General features: G+C 43.0%; 1 long non-coding RNA gene across 1 annotated transcript; it reads right to left on the reverse strand.

The window, feature by feature from the left end:
• Positions 1–6,655: 6,655 nt before the first annotated feature.
• Positions 6,656–10,524, reverse strand: LOC124085932 (uncharacterized). Its single transcript, XR_006849634.2, has 2 exons — positions 10,197–10,524; positions 6,656–8,621 (listed from the first exon to the last, which is right to left on the reverse strand). It is a non-coding gene; the product is annotated as an uncharacterized LOC124085932 (long non-coding RNA).
• Between the last annotated feature and the right edge of the window lie 6,858 nt (positions 10,525–17,382).

Consider the following 17,382-nt stretch of genomic DNA (forward strand, 5'->3'; position numbering starts at 1 on the left):
GATGGCCCGCCAATATGAGACTGTGGTGAGCCTTGGGCAGGATGGCTGCCTCCTGGCCTCCCTGATTGGCTGAAGTGTGTCTGTCTAGAGTAGACTCAGCTGGACTTTGTCACCCCTGGCTGCTACCCTATCCAATGACCTGTGAAAGTCTTTATGAAAGAAACCCCAACAGCTTGTAAGTCAGGCCTCCTCCTGGTGGGAGACAGAAGCAGGAAAGAAAACCAGATTCTCCAAAGGGGAGTGATATCCAAGCAGGGAGGGACTGTAAGACTGGGCACCTAGAAGCCCTAGAATTTCCAGGAGGCTCAGAGGCTTGAGCCCAAGATGAGGAGGGGGCTGGCAGCCAACGGCACTCCCCACTGTCCTCAGCACATTATTGACATTCCAGAGAGGAGAGGCAGAGAATTAATTTCATGCCACCCTCCCCCCCCCCCCCCCCACCCAATACCCAGATCTCTCTCTCTCTGCCCACACAATCCCCAGCCAAGTCCAAATGAGGGTCTGTGACTTGCAGGAAGACAAATGATCACAATTAAGGAAGTGCTCCAGAGGCCTGCACATTCCATTCCTCCATCCATTCCTCCCACGTGAGGCTGTGCCCGGATGCTGGGCACGGTAGCAAGCAAGCGGCACTCAGTGCCTGACCATTGGCTCCAAAACAGGAGAACATTCTCTCAGATCCGCTTCCCCGAGCCCTGACTTACTACAATAACGTCTTCTCTTCAATTCCTAACCTACCTCTTGTGGATTCACTCCATCCTTTTCTTAATCTTGCTTGTTGAATCCTAAATAACTGTAAGAAATATTAGAAAAATATTAAAGGTTTTTAGCATTACTTAACATCCGTCACTCAAATAACTCCCTTTAGTGACTAACCTTAGAATTAAAAGGTTTAATACTTGACAAGAGAAGAAACATTGATAAGGAGTTGAGCAGAGAGGGTAGAGGGAGGAGAAAACAGCTACCATGCATTTATTATGCAAGCCCTGTGCTTTGTGTACACCATTTTATTCATCCATGATCATAATCGTAACTTCATGGAGTATTATTCTTCCATGTGACATATGAGGAAACTGAGGCTCGGAGAATTGACGTTGCTTGCCAAGCATACACTCCCTTCTCCCTGGTTAGTGATGAATAAGCTGGAACAGCTGGAGTCTTGCTACTCAATGTGTGGTCCCTGCACCAGCATTGGCATCATCTGGAAGCTTGTTAGAAATGTAGAATCTCGGCTCCCACTTCAAACCTACTGAATCAGAATCTGCATTTTAATAACACCCTTAGATGATTTGTATGCATGTTATAGTTTAAGAAGCTCTGGTCTGAACCTTCAGATTGTATTTGTATTACCTGGAAGTGATTCCATTCTTGTGTTCCTGACTCCCTTGGTCAGGTGTAGGAGCCAAGAATTTGCATTTCAAGCAAGTTGCTAGTTTCTGTTTATGGTCCAGGGACCCCACTTTGAGAATCTCTGATCTAGAGACATTCTCATGAGCTTGAACCATTCACCTTTTCTTCCATGTATTTAATGAACATTTTGTTGAGGTCCTCCCATGCAGCACTTGACACCTTTGGTGAGTCACTGAGGATGCAAACATGGGAGAGAATCCCAGCTCATGTTCCACTGGGGCAGGGGCAGTTATGACAGTAACTAAATCTAATTCAACCCATATGCTGATGGAATCTGTTTGCTATTGAAGCACTGAGTGGGACTGGCAAGGTGCATCAGAGGGCTGAGTAGAGAATACTGGCATTTGGGTCACAAACAAGCCAATTGCAGATCCCTTTCTTGATGGCTCATGAGAGAGCAGGGTTGTTTTACACATTAGGTGTTATAGATTTATTGCTTAGGGGCTTATTCAAGGTCCTCCAAAAATATTAGGACTTCTAAAAATGTGGCTGCAACAGACCTTTAGAAAAAAAGATACAAGAGAAACGCATGTGTTCATTAAAGTGTCTGCAAAATAATGCAGATGGCAGTTACATCATGCATGCTTACTAATGCCTTGAAAACGGTTTCAGGTAATGTAGGAGTACAGCTCCAAAAGTTAGCGACTTTAGAGGCTGCAAATGTCCTCAAACTGTTGTGCAAGACATCAGGAGTGAGGGAGAGCAATTTGCATTACTCCACAAGGGCGAACAAGGGCGAACCCACTTTTCACTGCCTCTACTTATGAAGGTCTCCCCTCTGACAGTGTCCCAGGGGCCTGAAGAGGCAGGACGCCTGGGGGTCTTTCTTACAGTTTCCTTTAACATTCCCTTCAGGTTTGAGCCCCACTCTTCTGGTGATTGATGCTGTTTGTCAGTCACCACCCAGGGGTCATGGTGAACATTTTTCCAGGTGCTTGTCACCATCCAGGTACCACCATAAATGCTGACACCTTGTCACAGAATCACCCCAACCTGATCTTATTGGCCTTTATATGTTTCTTCCCAGAGACACATCAAGAGACATTGATGACTGAGAAGGTGTAGGTGTGTGTGTGGGGGGGGGTCCCTTGAGTCCAGACTCGCTCCCCTGTATCTACAGCAGGAAGACTACCTCAGAAAAGCAGGCACTTGGGTCGCAAACAAGCCAATTGCAGATCCCTTTCTTGATGGCTCATGAGAGAGCAGGGTAGTTTTATACATTAGGCTTTATAGATTTAGTGCTTAGGGGCTTATTCAAGGTCCTCTATGGACTTCTATGTGGGCCTCTATGGAAATTGTGAGTCTTGTGGCAACAAGAGCAACTGAGAAAGAAGGAACATTGGCAATAGGAACTCTCCAGGATGGGGGCCAGAATCCCACGAGCAATCCCCTTTTAGGAATCCATTATAAGGAAGTAAGTACATAGCCCATAGGATTTTGGTGTCATTTTAAAAAGTGAAAATTAGGAATGACTGTACTTAATGTGAAATTTGGGGCAAGATATTCACTATCTAAGCCTCAGTTGCATCCATTGTAAAATGGGAAAACAATAATATTTACTTCATGAATTTGTTGCAAAGATTAAAGGAGACAATGCATACAAAGTGCTTTGTACAGAACTTGTCCCTGAGCAAAGGTCTAACAAATAATCATTCCTAAAACTAATCCAAAAATAATATATTGGTTACACAAATAGTGATGTGCAAAAAGCGTATGAAATTATACAGCAAGTTGAAGTGGTTCTACTTGCAGAGGGATTTTCTGATAAGGGGGTGAAGTATTCATAAGTATATTTATATATGTGTGTGTGGTGTGTGTTTCCATATAAAATGTACATATTTATAATGGAAAGTGGAATTTATTTTCTTATGGAAACCTACATGTTGTAAATAGAAAATCTATGTCCAAGTCTCCTGGTTGAGGACAGGAAAATCTTGACTGAATGCAGGAGGGGGCCAAGAAGCCAGGTATAACCAGAGAGTTTGCTGTTCCTGAGCAGCTAATGTCTTCTTCTGAGAAACATTTTCTGGGTATCCTATACTGATTTAGTCTGAGTGTGTGTGTGTGTGTGTGTGTGTGTTTGACTGTGTGCATGTGAGTTCATGAGCTTCTTTGTTGGTGGGTATATATACATTTGTGTGTGTGTATGTGTGTGTGCACATGTCTGTATCCCCTGCTGCATTTGGAATTCATAGAGCAGTGTTTTCAGATTGTTCTCCAACATCCTGGGACTGGGTTCAAAATCCAGATGACTGATCAGAATCTTTGAAAAGAGCGAGTCCTGATTTCTGAATGTGTGATGAACCCCACCTAGGATTCCTTTACAGAGCATATGAAGAGTTTGATAACTCTAAACACTGAGATCTTATCCTGTTCACTTTCAAATCACCAAAGCCTGAAACACAGAAGAAACACAGAAGTTTCAACTAACAGTTATTGAATGAATGAATGAGTCAATCAATTAATCAACCCTTATATCTTCCCAGCTTTGAGGAGAATATGTACACATGAAGTGTGTTCTTAGAATGTAAGTCCTCTAATGATAGGAAACAAGAACACCTGGTAACTGACAAAGTAGATGTTTGATAAATTAGCTGAACTAATTAACTTTTACTGATATGGATGAAAAAGAAGGTTCCTCTTTTTCTAAGACTGCTGCCCCTACCTGAACTCCTTGTTGTAGGGGGAAATACACAGGAGCAGGGAAGCCTCTTGGCCAGGTTCTGCTGCCAATGCAGGCTGAGTTACCCTGGCTATCAGTAGCCTGTCCATGGGCAAAAACATGCACGAAGGCATGGCCGAATCTCACCCTTGTGGTGAGAGACTGACTAAGATAACAAAGCTGGAAATTGTAGCTGCAACCACCTGTCAAAGGCATATGGTTCTCCAGAGTTGTCAAGGTGCCTCACCTCATTAGAGCCACAACACAGTGGGGTAAGTACAATTTCCAAAGATAAAGAGATAAAGTGGCTTGTTCAAGTTTCTTCAGGTACTCTGTGGCATGGCGGGGCCATGAGTCCTGGTTCTCTAACTCCACTTTCAGGATTCTTTGCTAATAAAGTAATAAAAAGACCATAATTTCTCTCTGCTTGCTATTCTAATTCCAACCACAGGCAGCTCCTGACTGCAGAAAGCACCCAGCTAAATGTGTTAGATGTAGCCCTCCAAGGGTTGAAGCAACAAAGAATTATTTCACATGTGGTAGCACCTCTGAGTCACCCAGTCTCCCAACCTTGAATGGCTGGACCGGTTTGGCTTGTTTATACACAAATGCAAAAGCCATTACCAAGCCCCAGTTCCAACACCTTGGATTTTGTTCTAGGTACCAATGTTCCAAAATGGTCTCCATTTCTTACCCAGAATTTCAAAATTGTGCAAGAAGATAAAAAACAATAATGGCAATGCCAGAGAGGAAAACAGAAAGAAAGACAATATTTTTTAAATATTTTCCCAACTGTCATTTCAATAATGGTCTAACAACAAAGTATGCTAATTTCCCTCCACAGATACCTGTGAATGCAAATGCAAAACAAATAGTAATTAATGTCTCAGTGTGAAAATCAAGCAATAGGAATTAATTCTGCATCAAACCTGAGATTATGCACATTCAAAATCATGACCTGTTTTCAGAAGCAACAGTGACAATGGTAAAGAAAAAATGACAAAAGGAGGCTCTGAGGTTAACAGAATCCTCATAGTCGTCCTGATGTGACCTCTCCCAGCTCCCCACCAAAATACACACACGAATGCTCTGGAGCAGAGAATCACAATCGAACGAGTCCCAAATTCTGAGCCAAAGTTTTACTAACCATAGCATGGAAGAGAATGGATAAAAATAAATCATTCTCAGTGGCAGACTGAAGCCAAGTGTCAAGGATGGCAGGCACTGTTGAACCCCAGCTCCCAAACAGAGACCCCAGATCTTCACTGATTAAAAAAACAACAGATTCCCTCTTGTGTGCTCCAAGAGCATTCTAAAGCCATCCTCCCTAAAATCCCCAGGAATGGTTTTCTACTTCAGCTTAGAGACATCTGAATACAAGTTTATGGTGAAGGGAAGTGGAAGAGATCCAAGGTGGGGTATGAAGTTGTCGTTAGGCAGACAGTTGTAAAAGGAAGCCTGGAATTTATGCTTCTCAGAGGTTCTAAGTTTCAGATATTATTTCTATGAGAGAGAGAGAGAGCGAGAGAGAGAGAGAGAGAGGAGAGAGATACTATCTCAGACTTCCAGAAGTGAATCTATGTTTTACACTCCATGAAGCAGGAAACAAGAAAAATGAAAATCCATCCTCAGCTACACTTCTGAAGTGGTAGGCACTACCTCTATGTGGGTATTTAAATTAAAATTAGATAAAATTGAAGATTCCGTTCCTAAGTTCGTAGTCATATTCCTGGGAAACACTAGGCACATGCAGCTCGTGGCTGACATGTTTGATAGTATAGTTAAAAAGCAATTCTCTCATTGTGGAAAGTTCTACTGGACAGCTCTGATCTAGAGCCTGTGAATTAAACTCCCAAGTGTTGGTTGCCTTTCACTTACTCATCCATCCTCACTCTCAGCTGTGCCTCAAAAGGTAGACTTGGATGAGGTACAGTAGAGAAATGCTGCCCTCTGATTCTAGTTGACTTCAGAAATTGGGGGCGGGGGCACCAGCAGAACCTTCTAGGGCAGCAGAGTGAGGTGGAGTTCTCGATACTCTAGCTTTCTCCCTGCAAGTCCTCAGGATTCAGGTGAAGGCCTCTTTTAAAAGCTACACCTCTCATCAGGCAACTCTCCATGCAGCAATTCTCCCTGGGTTCTGGGGGCACTTCCTCCCTCCCCCAGATCCTCAGGCTGAAGGTACAGATCCCTCATGGCTACTGGACTTGGGGCACTGCACCACTCCTTTCTGGGGTTCCTTCACTCCTCCTGCACTTTTGCAGAGAATCCTTTAATAAACACTCTATCAATTACCCAGAACGAGAGCGTTCTCTCTTTCCCATGAGTATTCTTACAGATATGCTCCTGATCTAACTTAAGTCAACTTGATCAACACCTGCGGGGACCATACAGTCTATAATCCTTCAAATCAAACAATGGATTTAGAAATTCTTCTTTCATTTAGAAATGATTAAACAGAGAATAGCACAAGGGTAGGTGAAGTTGTTCCATGAAGGACCAGCTAATAATATTTTAGATTTGTGGGTCATACAGTCTCTGTTGGAATTAAACTATAGTATGAAGCAAGGAATCACAGACAATATGTATGTGAATGAGGGCATCCCTGTTCCAATAAAACTTTATTTATAAAAAAATGAGTGAACAGCCCAGATTTGATCCATGGACTGTAGTTTGCCTAAAGATACAAAGAAAGCATGCCTTTGAATTTTAAGAAAGTGTCATGTGTGTGCATACATTGTCATGCACTTTATACTGATGCTCCAGTCAATGACAGGCCACATACATGATGATGGTACCTAAGATTTATCACATAGTAGAAATGCATCCTATGATGTTTGCACAATGATGAAGTCACTAATGATGCATTTCTCAGAACATATCCCCTTTGCTAAGTTTATAAATAATAAATGAATGTAAGTATATTGTATGTTTGGCATATACATCGATAAATGGCAAGGAAACATTTTTTAAGACATCTGAAGTAAGCATTGTTTTTATTGTTTTATTTTTCTAAGCACTTGATGAAGTATAATGCCTGTAAAGAACAGAACTTACCAAGTGGAACTGAGTTACTAGAACTCAGGTGGAAAATGATCTGTCCCACGTGCCCCTGGTAAGAGCAATGGCTTCCGGAGAGGGAGAAGGAGACGAAAAAATGAGACAAGACATAAAGCACAACGCTGGCTAAAGTGCGAAAAAGTCTAGATGAAAACTAAAGGAGGCAGACAAACAATAAATGCACTCTTAAGAACTACAGTTTACATTGGAAGCCATAAAGAGCAGAATTTATACTGCAAAAACCTTAGTTTCCAAGAAATAATAAATTTGAAATGTATCTTTTAGAATCTAGAGTTGAAAATACTGAGCAGATAGTATGTATGATGGAGAAAAATGATCCAATGTGTAAAAAGAAAAAAGCTTAGTGATCCCATAAAAAGTCTCCAAAAATGTAACGACACTAAAACACCAATCAAGTCTAGAATAGAACATTCTAGAAAAAAGAAAAAAAAAACCTAAAATCATAAAACAAAATGGTATATGATACACCAGGCATAATTGGTTAAACAAAGAAAGAAAGAAACCCACTGTTTGACAGCAAGGCAAAAATGAATTATAAATATCTCAGGCTGAAAGCAAAACAAAGCAAAGCAAAAGGTTAAAAAGAGGGAAAAAAATAGGCTTGGCTGACCTCAGAACTCTCCTTGGTGAAAAATTGAAAATAAATAAAGGGCTCATAATGTGGAAGCAGTTAGGTGCAACCAGATGGTAGAATCTTATGCAACTTCAAAAAACAATGGAGAGTGAGTATTCATAATGAGATAGGGAAATGCACACGATAAATTATTTAGAAAGAAAGCCAATGGTGCATACCTATAAGCCCAGTGACTCAGGAGGCTGAGGCAGGAGGATTGCAAAGTTTGAGGCCAACCTAGGCAACCGTAACTCAAAATAAAAAATAAAAAAGATACATAGCTCAGTGGTAGAGCACCCCTGGGTTCAATCCCCACTACAAAAATAAAAATTAAAAATATAAATAAACAAAAGCCAGACTCAAAAATTCAGTGGGAGTATATGTATTTTAACACATCTATTTCTTTCTAGCCTTTTGTCTACCTGTGTACACAGTAGAAAAATAGATTGAGTACAATTTTCACATCTTTATAACTCACAGTTTCATTCTCCCAAAAAATTCATGGAAAAAGTAATATTATGTCCACAGCACAGTTAAGAATGCTGGGGATCAGAGCACTCCCAGACTCGTCCACGTCATCCAGATGAAGACACACCAAGGTTCCCATCACAAACTAAAAGGGAAATTTTTCCATTACCCTGCATTAGAGTACTAAGACAACTCTGGGTGAGTGTTGGTGAGAGGTAGGACCATAGAATCTAAGTCCCAAGGAAGGATGAAGTTCCAGGTCTTGGTGTCATCAGCGATAGTGAGGCATGACAGGGCCATTTTCCTTCACCCGACACAGTCTTGAGATGGTGTCTCAGAATGTCAACAGGGACCCATCTCCCTCTGGTTGTGGTCTCAAATCCAGGAAGCCTAGAAGAACCAAGAGAATTCAACAGAAACCCCAGGGAAGGCTAACCTGGAAGATGAGTGATATTTTGCCAATTATGTTAAGGTGTGAATCAAATGTGGTAACCACCTCAGATTTCTATAATTCTGTTTATAGTAAGAAAAACCCTAGATAGAACACCATTGTCCCCCATTCCAGAAAAACAGGTGAGGCACAACCTGCAAATATCACACCAGCTCTGCAATGCCTATCTCTTCTGAAGGAACATTTTATGAAGTCAAATTTCTATGCTGGGTTTGCCTATGGACTTAAGTCTTTGGAGCTTCTAATAGACATACATAAAGAAGCAAAAAATAAAGAAGAAAGGAAAAGAAAAAGAAGATGTCATTCTCCAAAAAGGGGCCAACAGAGGAAGAAATACGGAATATGGTTGTCCATGAACCAACCAAGTTGCTCATGGTTTCGTTGACACATCCATTCCCTAAATATCTTCATAAAGCATCACAGGATACAAAGAAGCAATAAAACATTACTCTTTCTTCCAGGAATGGACAGTTTAGAAAGAGGGGAGGTATGTGTTCAAAAAGGAAAGTGAGTCACATCACCCTGTGTGATTTAGAAATCTCATTGTGTGAAGTAAGCAAGTGACAGAACTTCCTTATATCATAAAACCCTTCGCTTCAATACAGACAGTAACACCTCCAAAACAAAGCTATCCACATACGCAAGCCTGTAAGGACATGGGCTGCATACATTATCACATTTATGATGTGCTTGTCAAAGGAAAAAGAATTCAAAGAATTAGAACACAGGAGTCTTTATCTTTTAAAATATCTTTCTCAAAAAAAAAAGAAAAGAAAAGAAAAGAAAGTTCAAAATAAATACCACACTGAAAGAGCACACACTGAACAACTGTATTTACATGACGTTCACAAATAGGCAAACCTACCTAGACTGTTAGATTGAGGACAGTGGTTACCTTGATGGGGGCAGTGTGGAGGATACAAGAAGAGGGTAGAAGAGGAGCCTGGGATGGTTCTGTTTCGTTTTGTAATGCTGGTTATGTGGCTATGTCCATTTTCAGAAAATTAACACCAGTACAATTATGCTACATTTTCTTATGTATTCTGTTTCAATAAAGGATAAATGATGGATAAAATATGGTAGAAAGTTAGTTTTCATTGATATGTGAGTTAGCTATAATATCTGTATACTTTGTACTTTTTAAACTCTTTTTCTAATTATATAAGTAATGAAAAATAGAAAAGACAACTCAAGTTGCTCTCTATGTAGATTAGAAAAAGGAGTCAGGCAGGCCAGCTAGGACCTTGCAAGAGCCCAAGTTAGAGAATATGAGGCCTAAACTAGAAGAATGGCAGCAGGAGAGGACAGAAATGGACAGGGATGGTGTATTAGTCAGATTTCTGCCACTGTAACAAATATCTGAAACAATTAACTTATTGAAAAAAAGGTTTATTGTCACAGCTTTGGAGATTTCAGCCCATGATCCAACTGGCCATTGCTTTGGGCCTGTAAAGTGACACAGAACTGTTTACTTCAAGACCAGGAAGCAAAAAAGAGAAAGAAGAAAAACTCACCTCCAGGGACCTAAAGACCATCTTCTGGGGCTGATCCCTTAAAGCTTCCACCACCTCCCAACAGTGCCACACTGGAGACAGAGCCTTCAACACATGGACCTTTGGAGGACATTCCAGTCCCAAACTACAGCAGATGGTACGAATCTACTGGGCCTGGTGACCGTGAGCCAATCCTCCTATTCCTCTGCAGACTTTGAGCATTCCTTGCGATCAGCGCCATGCTCCAAGTCTCAGCCATCCTGGGACACTGAAAGAACCCCCGGTTGTCTGTGGGGTAAGATGAGCTTGGCTCTGAAACTCCCTTTCCCAAATGCTTCTCTTTAGCCTGCCTCACTCTGATCCTGAACTCCCAACCAAGTTGTTTAAATATTAAATAGGAGATTCTCTGAGAAGGGTGACCCATTGTGGAATGAGGCATAATCAGCATAATTGGTGTCTCTGATTAACCAGCCCTCACTACCCACTCTCCTACCTGGGAGGAAGCCACACAGGGCTCTGACAGCAGGTAGGCAAAGGCTCAGGACCTGACCCACTGTCAGGGGAAGGGAGCGTTGCAAGAAAAGACTCTGAATTACAGGGGCCACCAAGCCCACAGCAGCACTTGTCCACAGGGAACTATGGAAGGAACACAAGAACTGGCAGATCAGACCTCGCCAGCGGCACTGGAAATACCCACCAATGGTGCTCTGTGGGTCTGTGCGCATCCTTTGAAAAACCTGTGACTTGGGGACACTTTTGCTTTTAACACTACAGGTAAAGGTTTCTGTTTCCCCTCCTCAGAAAGGAGAAGTATTGGACTGAGCATCTGCAATTCTTCTCTGCATCTCCTGACTCCCCGATCCTATGGGAAGATAAATGATTGATCTGATTGATACATGAAAACAGTTTTCCATCCATGACACCTACATACCAGGGCCAGGTTGCTATTCTGAATATGAAGGTTTCTCTAAGTCTCTTCCTCATCGTTTTGCTCCTCTTTTGGACAGTCATAGTCTGCATCAAAGTGAGCCCACTGCTCTGCACCCTCTATGTGGAGAGCCGCTGAGGGCAGCTCCCTGCCTCTATCAGACCCAACATCCTGTGATTGCTTTCCGTCAACATCTTAGCTACACAGGGCTGAATAAACCCAGCCAGTGCTCTAGAGGACTGAAGAGGGGACAAGCAAAGCCCTTTTTGTCTAATGTCCCCTGTGGTAAGTTGCACTCTTGTCCCCAATTCTTTGCCTTCCTCCATCTACGACCTCTACATTTGCCTCTTGGGCTTACTTCTCACCCAAGACTGAGTCTATTTCCCTGCCACACTGAGATTGGACTTCTCCAGAGCATTTTCTTTAACCAAAGGAATGCGGCTGAAGGGACAGCATACCAGACCCAAGCTTTGGGGTTAGGACGCATCCTGTGTCTGCTCTGCTTCTGCCTTTGCCGAGGAAGAGCAGGTCCCATTTGGACCACTGGTCCATGGAGAGGGAGTATTAAGTATTAAGTATTAATAAAAGCAGAGCAGGACCTCACTTGTAGTTTGCATTCAAGTCCAGCTGGGTCAACCGCCTTGCAGATAGATGAGCCAGGATAAACAATGGTTGCTTTAAGTCGCTGAGTTTTGAAGTGGTTTGTTATGCAGCATTATTTAATAGGAACTGATATCCTTCAGTTCAGTTGAGAAAATCACTACTTTGGATTACAATGCAGATATTTTGCCCAATTCAGCTGGATTCTCTCTGATTTCACTCCATCTGCCATATCCATTCAGGGAAATTTCAGTTTAGTGGTAGAATTAGAGCACTAAGTCTAGGGTAACAATGTGTCCCAGTGGGCCTGGTCGGTCCTAAATTACACCTATTATCCAAATATAATTAATAATAGCACCTTTCCCCCCAAAATCCATCCTGGTTTGGATGACTTAATTATAGTCCTCCTGGCTAAACCCAACATGATCCAACATGAGCCGTGTGGTCCCTGTAGTAACCACAGGCACCCCTTTGTGGTCAGCAGATACTATAGAATTTTTTAAGAGCCATGCCCTGGAAGGAAGGAGGCCCGGACAGTGATTCCCATAGCAGCAGGTGAGATAAAAATAATTCCTTTCCTAAATGCAGTCAATCTATATAAGGTTTTAGAAAAGTGCTATGGGGTATTTTCTGAGGAATAAACTCCTTAATATGACTTCATGGTAAGAGTCCTATTTTCTTTATTCTCAAGAGTCCTAGGAAAGAAAAATATGCCCCCTGGCAGTGTTCCATAAAACTAATGATGTGGGGGAATACGTGAATAATTGCCTGAATCACCGGGTTACATATCTGTTAGGAAGTCTCTTGGCAATATAAGGAAGGGGCTCGGGACAGTTAAATTGGAGTCAAGTGGAATCAACTCCTGCTGCATCAGCTAGATGATCTGGTGGGTCAAGAGAACTGTAGCAGCCATGTCCATACCGTGGGAAGGGTGGGCCTTCAGTGTCCTGGGCTCACAGCAACAGAGACCTGGGAGGAAGCAGGAGTCAGGAATAGACAAGGCAGGGGCAAGTCACTGCAGAGGCTGGAGGGCGAGAGGGGGCAAGGCAGAGACATAGGTCTGCCAGCTCCAGATCAGAAACTCAGACCCGTGCCCCACGCTGTAGTGCTAAATGATGGAGGACCCAAAGTAGCACCGGGAGGAGATGTGGGGGAGTTGCACAATTACCGACATCTTCCCAACTAGAGCACACTTTCTCTCCTTCCTGCCAGGTCAAGATCCAGTCCCCAGTCATGGAGAGTCCAAAGGCCTCAGGTGGCAATAGATAGAAAAAAGTACTTGACGGGGGAAAAAATGCTTGAGAGGATAAAGCAGGACACATTCCAGCCTTGTTCCAGTACATGGTTCAGTAGTAATTAAATTTCCTGAGACACGGTACCCGATGGTTATCTGTGGAAGACACCACAAAACAATCCTCATTACCTATTAGAGCAAACCTAGCAATGCTTAATAAATATTTGATGAGTGTATAATTAAAAGAATACACATTAAAAGGATCAACATTTATTGAGCACCATTTCTGTGCCAGACACTGCCCAAGGCACTGGAAATACATCACAAATGAAAGAGACACGTGGTCCCTGCCCTCATGGAAAGTTGAGTCTCAGTGTCTCATTGCACATTAGAATCACTTGGGAGTTTAATAAAATATCAGCCCCCAAGCCCCATGGGAGACTAACTGCATCAGAACCATCAACCACAGGTGAAAACCACTTGACCGGTGGCTGGGTATCGTGGTGGATGGATGGATGAATTCTAAGGGTGACATTCCTTATTCCTTATATGATATGAATATCGTGCTTCATATTACATTTTCAAAACTACTAGAATGAAAGGAAATAAATCCCTTTTGAGAATGCCAGGTAATGAAATCTAAAGATCCATTAAGCAAGGAGAATTTTAGTGCACCTGAAAAATATGATCAGTCCAACTCCTTTTCATCCATTCCATTGTCAGCCAACAGAAGAGGAGTAATAATCATACTGTCAAGAACCACCCAAGAAAATAACTTGGATTATTCCTCCAGCACCATATGCAAAGTTGGATAAAAGTCCTTGAATTCAACAAAATGGACAACCCATTCACTCAACTGGGACACCAATCCACTCCCTTTATCTGCAGGTATCTACTGTTGATGTACATTTGTGTCAACATAATTTTTTTCAATCACATTTCCTCCTGCTTCTCACTCACGTGCCTTCAAAGTAAATTGAGAAATGATTTTAATGAGGTCATGAACCTCTCCATCTCCCAAGACATACATATGGACCCCTTGATAATTTTCTTCCCACATTGTATCTGAGCTATTTCAAATCATCTACCCAGTTGACCAACCCAGAAACCTTGGAGTCACCAGGGGGCTCTGCTGCCTCTCACCCACCTCAAGCCCCCATCAGTCCTTACTTCCAAAGCTCTCATGAGTCCCTCCAATTCTTCCAGCCCACAGCCTGTCGGCTCTCAGCCACATCTCCACCACACCCTCCTCCACCTGCCTTCCTGCCTGGGTTCTCCCCATTAGATCCACCCTCCTTTTGGCTACCAGAGTGACCTCTCTAAGACAGAAATGTACCCATCTTGGCCCCTGGATACCCACAGTGCCCTCTCTCATGTTATCCAAACCCCTTATGACGCTGTACAAGTTGGCCTCTGCTTACTCTTCCAGCCTCACCTCCCATCTCTCCTGGTTTTCACTCCACACAGGGCATCCTCAATTTCTTCCAGCTTCTTGCTTTCTCTCATTCCAATGGATAGACCTCCTCTCTCATCCACTGGAACTGAATTTTCCATTCCATCCCAGTCCTTTCCTTCCAGCGCCCCCCCCCCCCATTGCTCCCCTCCACAGACAGGTCTGGCTGAGGCAACCTGCTATGTTCTCCAAGATAGCATCCCAAAGACCCCTCAATTGATTACTTACACATAATTTACCTTAGTTTGGTAAATTTCCTCTCCTGCCCTTGCCTGAAAGGTCAGAAAAGACTGACTGAGTTTCCAGCATCTAGTTTAGTGCCTACCACAAAGTACTTATTTGGAGGAAACTTTTTGAATGTTAAATGAACACAGGAGCTACAACAACTGTTTCTTCATGAAACAGGTATTAACTGAGGGCCTACCATGTGTCAGGCCTCATTCCCAGTTTGGGGGATACATAAGTTAAAACACACACACACACAATTCCTGCCCTGATAGAACTACTTTTCAAGTGGAAGAAGATAATTATTTATGTCTTCAACATCCATTTATTGAGTACAGAATCATAGATACACACACACACACACACAAGAGATGGGATGGCCAGGCCAGACATGTGCACAGCAGGTCAATACTGACATACCTTGTCTGTTTTAAGTTCCTAGCTTCATGGAAAAATTTGTCACTGTTTTAGTACTACAGTTCTGGAAATGCCTCGTGTCCCCTCTTCTGTTCACTGGTCCTCTGTAGCACCGCTTACCAGCTCATACAAAGAGCAACACGTGCAATCTGCCATCTACCCAGACTGGTAGAATACATGAGTGAATGAGGACCTTGGAGACCTTCTCTCAACAAACTGCAGACAGGTAAAAAGGTGAGCTTTATCAGGACCCTGCCCAAGGCGAAAGAGAGGAGGAAGAAACAATTTTTCCTAATAGCATTTCTGGAAAGAGAAGAAGTATTTTCAAAATTCAGGGGATCAGAAGCCAATCTTAATGATCCTGTACAGAAACCTGAGCAAATGACAGCCTGTCTCAGGTTTTAATATAAGTTTATTTACATAGTTGGCTAATTATTATGTCTGGGTATAGGATGGGGGGGGGTGAAGCAAGTGTTTTTCTACTCTCTATTTGTCTCAAAGATCAGAGGGTAATAAACTGTTGGTTTTATTCTTAATTGGTACATGCTTCTTCCTATTTCTTTTCCTGGAAAAAAAAAATCAATACGTGGTCTCAATATCTTCAGTGGATAGTAAAGAGCTATGACTGAACCCTCTTTCCTTATTATCGAGATAATCTGTCAGCATTTATCCTTTAAAGGGGCCTCTGGTAAGGCAGACCCATGGTCAGGTTTTCACAGTAGTAAATGTTAGGCCATTTCCAGAGTTAAAATAATACGAAAAATGTAATTGCATCAGGCTTCTTCAGATACAAGGCAACGTCTCTTCATAGAAACGTGGGCTGTGGGTCTAGTCTGCTGAGGTGGGGCTCCACTGTCTTGGAAATGTCGTGCCCAGCCACTGCCCACTGTCCTGGTCCAGCTCCTACCCCCACTGAGCTTCGGGAAGTGACTGCTGCTGTTCCCAGCGGCTCTGACCAGAGGCAGAGGCCGCTGGTAACCTTAACCCTGCGTGGGCAGGCACTCTTCAGAGGCTCTCCCCAACCCTGAAATTAACTGGCAAGGTTTTTGGAAGTGGACAGCAGAGTGTGGGGCCCTGTTGGCTCTTCAGAGCCCAAAGTAAACAGGAGCCCGAGAGCTGGCTTCTTGGGCCTGAAACACTAATTATTGAGCAAGCTGAGGCATGTGACTAGAACCTCCCTCCTCTGCTGGCAAAGCAGGCACCCCAGAATCAGGAGGGTGTGTGCAGGGTCCTTCACACTCTGGAGGATGTCGTATACACGGGTGGTTGCTCGGGATGGAGAAGGATAGATGAAGGAAAAATCTGAAATCAATCAGAAACCAAGCAAGTGACTGAGGCTGGGCTCAGGTAAGGCCCTGCCTGTCCGTCTGACTCACATTGCCAGTGCATTCCGTGTGTCCCTGTAGATCAGGCAGGGTATCTCAAGTGAACCTCCGCAAAACTTATGTGACATGGTCTTTTTTATTCTCAAATTATGGATAAAGAAGTCAAGGCTCAGAGAAGTTAATGAGTGTCCCAAGATCACACATATAAGGGGCAGAACTAAGATCCTCAACCAGTCTGTGCTAGGTCTCTTGCTTTCTTATCCTACCAAACACTGCAAGCAAAGAAGACAGCATGATGTCATGGTGAAGAGCACGGGCCTAGGGCCAGACTGCCTGAGTTCGAATCCTGACTGTGCCACTTACACTACTGGCCTGGGGTAAGTTAGCTCAGCTCTTCTGTGCCTGTTTTCTCATCTGTAAAACAGGGGCAGCAGTTGTATCTTTTTCATCGTGTGATTAGAAAACTTTAAATGTGTTAATATTTGTCAAGAACTTAGAAGACTACGTGGTATATCAGGAAGACTGGGCAGGTTTCATGTTTGTTAAATAACTAACAAAAAGAGAGATCTTTTCATTCTCAATATTCAAGTGCCTGTTTTCCTGTCCCTGCGCATGGAACATGCCTTACAGTATCCTCACGTCAGGATGTCTGCAAAGTGCTTTGGCTGCAGTGGCCTCCTCTTGATGTCACAACAGCCATCCAGAGAAGAAAGAAAGAGTAGAAACAGAGGGCCTCCCTAAGAGCTGACAAGATGAGGATTTTGCAAGGTCATTTAACAGGTGAATAAATAGTGAGAACTGGGTCCAACGTGACCTTCCTGACCTTGAACCCATGGTATACACACACTCTAAATAAAACCATGAACTTCATGAGTTTATGGATGAGAGCTTGGCATTGTGTCCCAATGGGATTATGGGACAGGTCACCGATGGCCTGCGCTCCAGTGAAGTTCCTCAACCCTCCCATCAGTCAGTGACTCCTGGTTCCAAAGGCTGCTGTGAACTCCCCATCATGTCTCTCTTCT

This window comes from Marmota monax, unplaced genomic scaffold, assembly GCF_021218885.2.
Source record: "Marmota monax isolate L192 unplaced genomic scaffold, Marmota_monax_Labrador192_F-V1.1 WCK01_AAM20220418_F8-fsc00014, whole genome shotgun sequence".
Lineage (NCBI taxonomy): Eukaryota > Metazoa > Chordata > Mammalia > Rodentia > Sciuridae > Marmota > Marmota monax.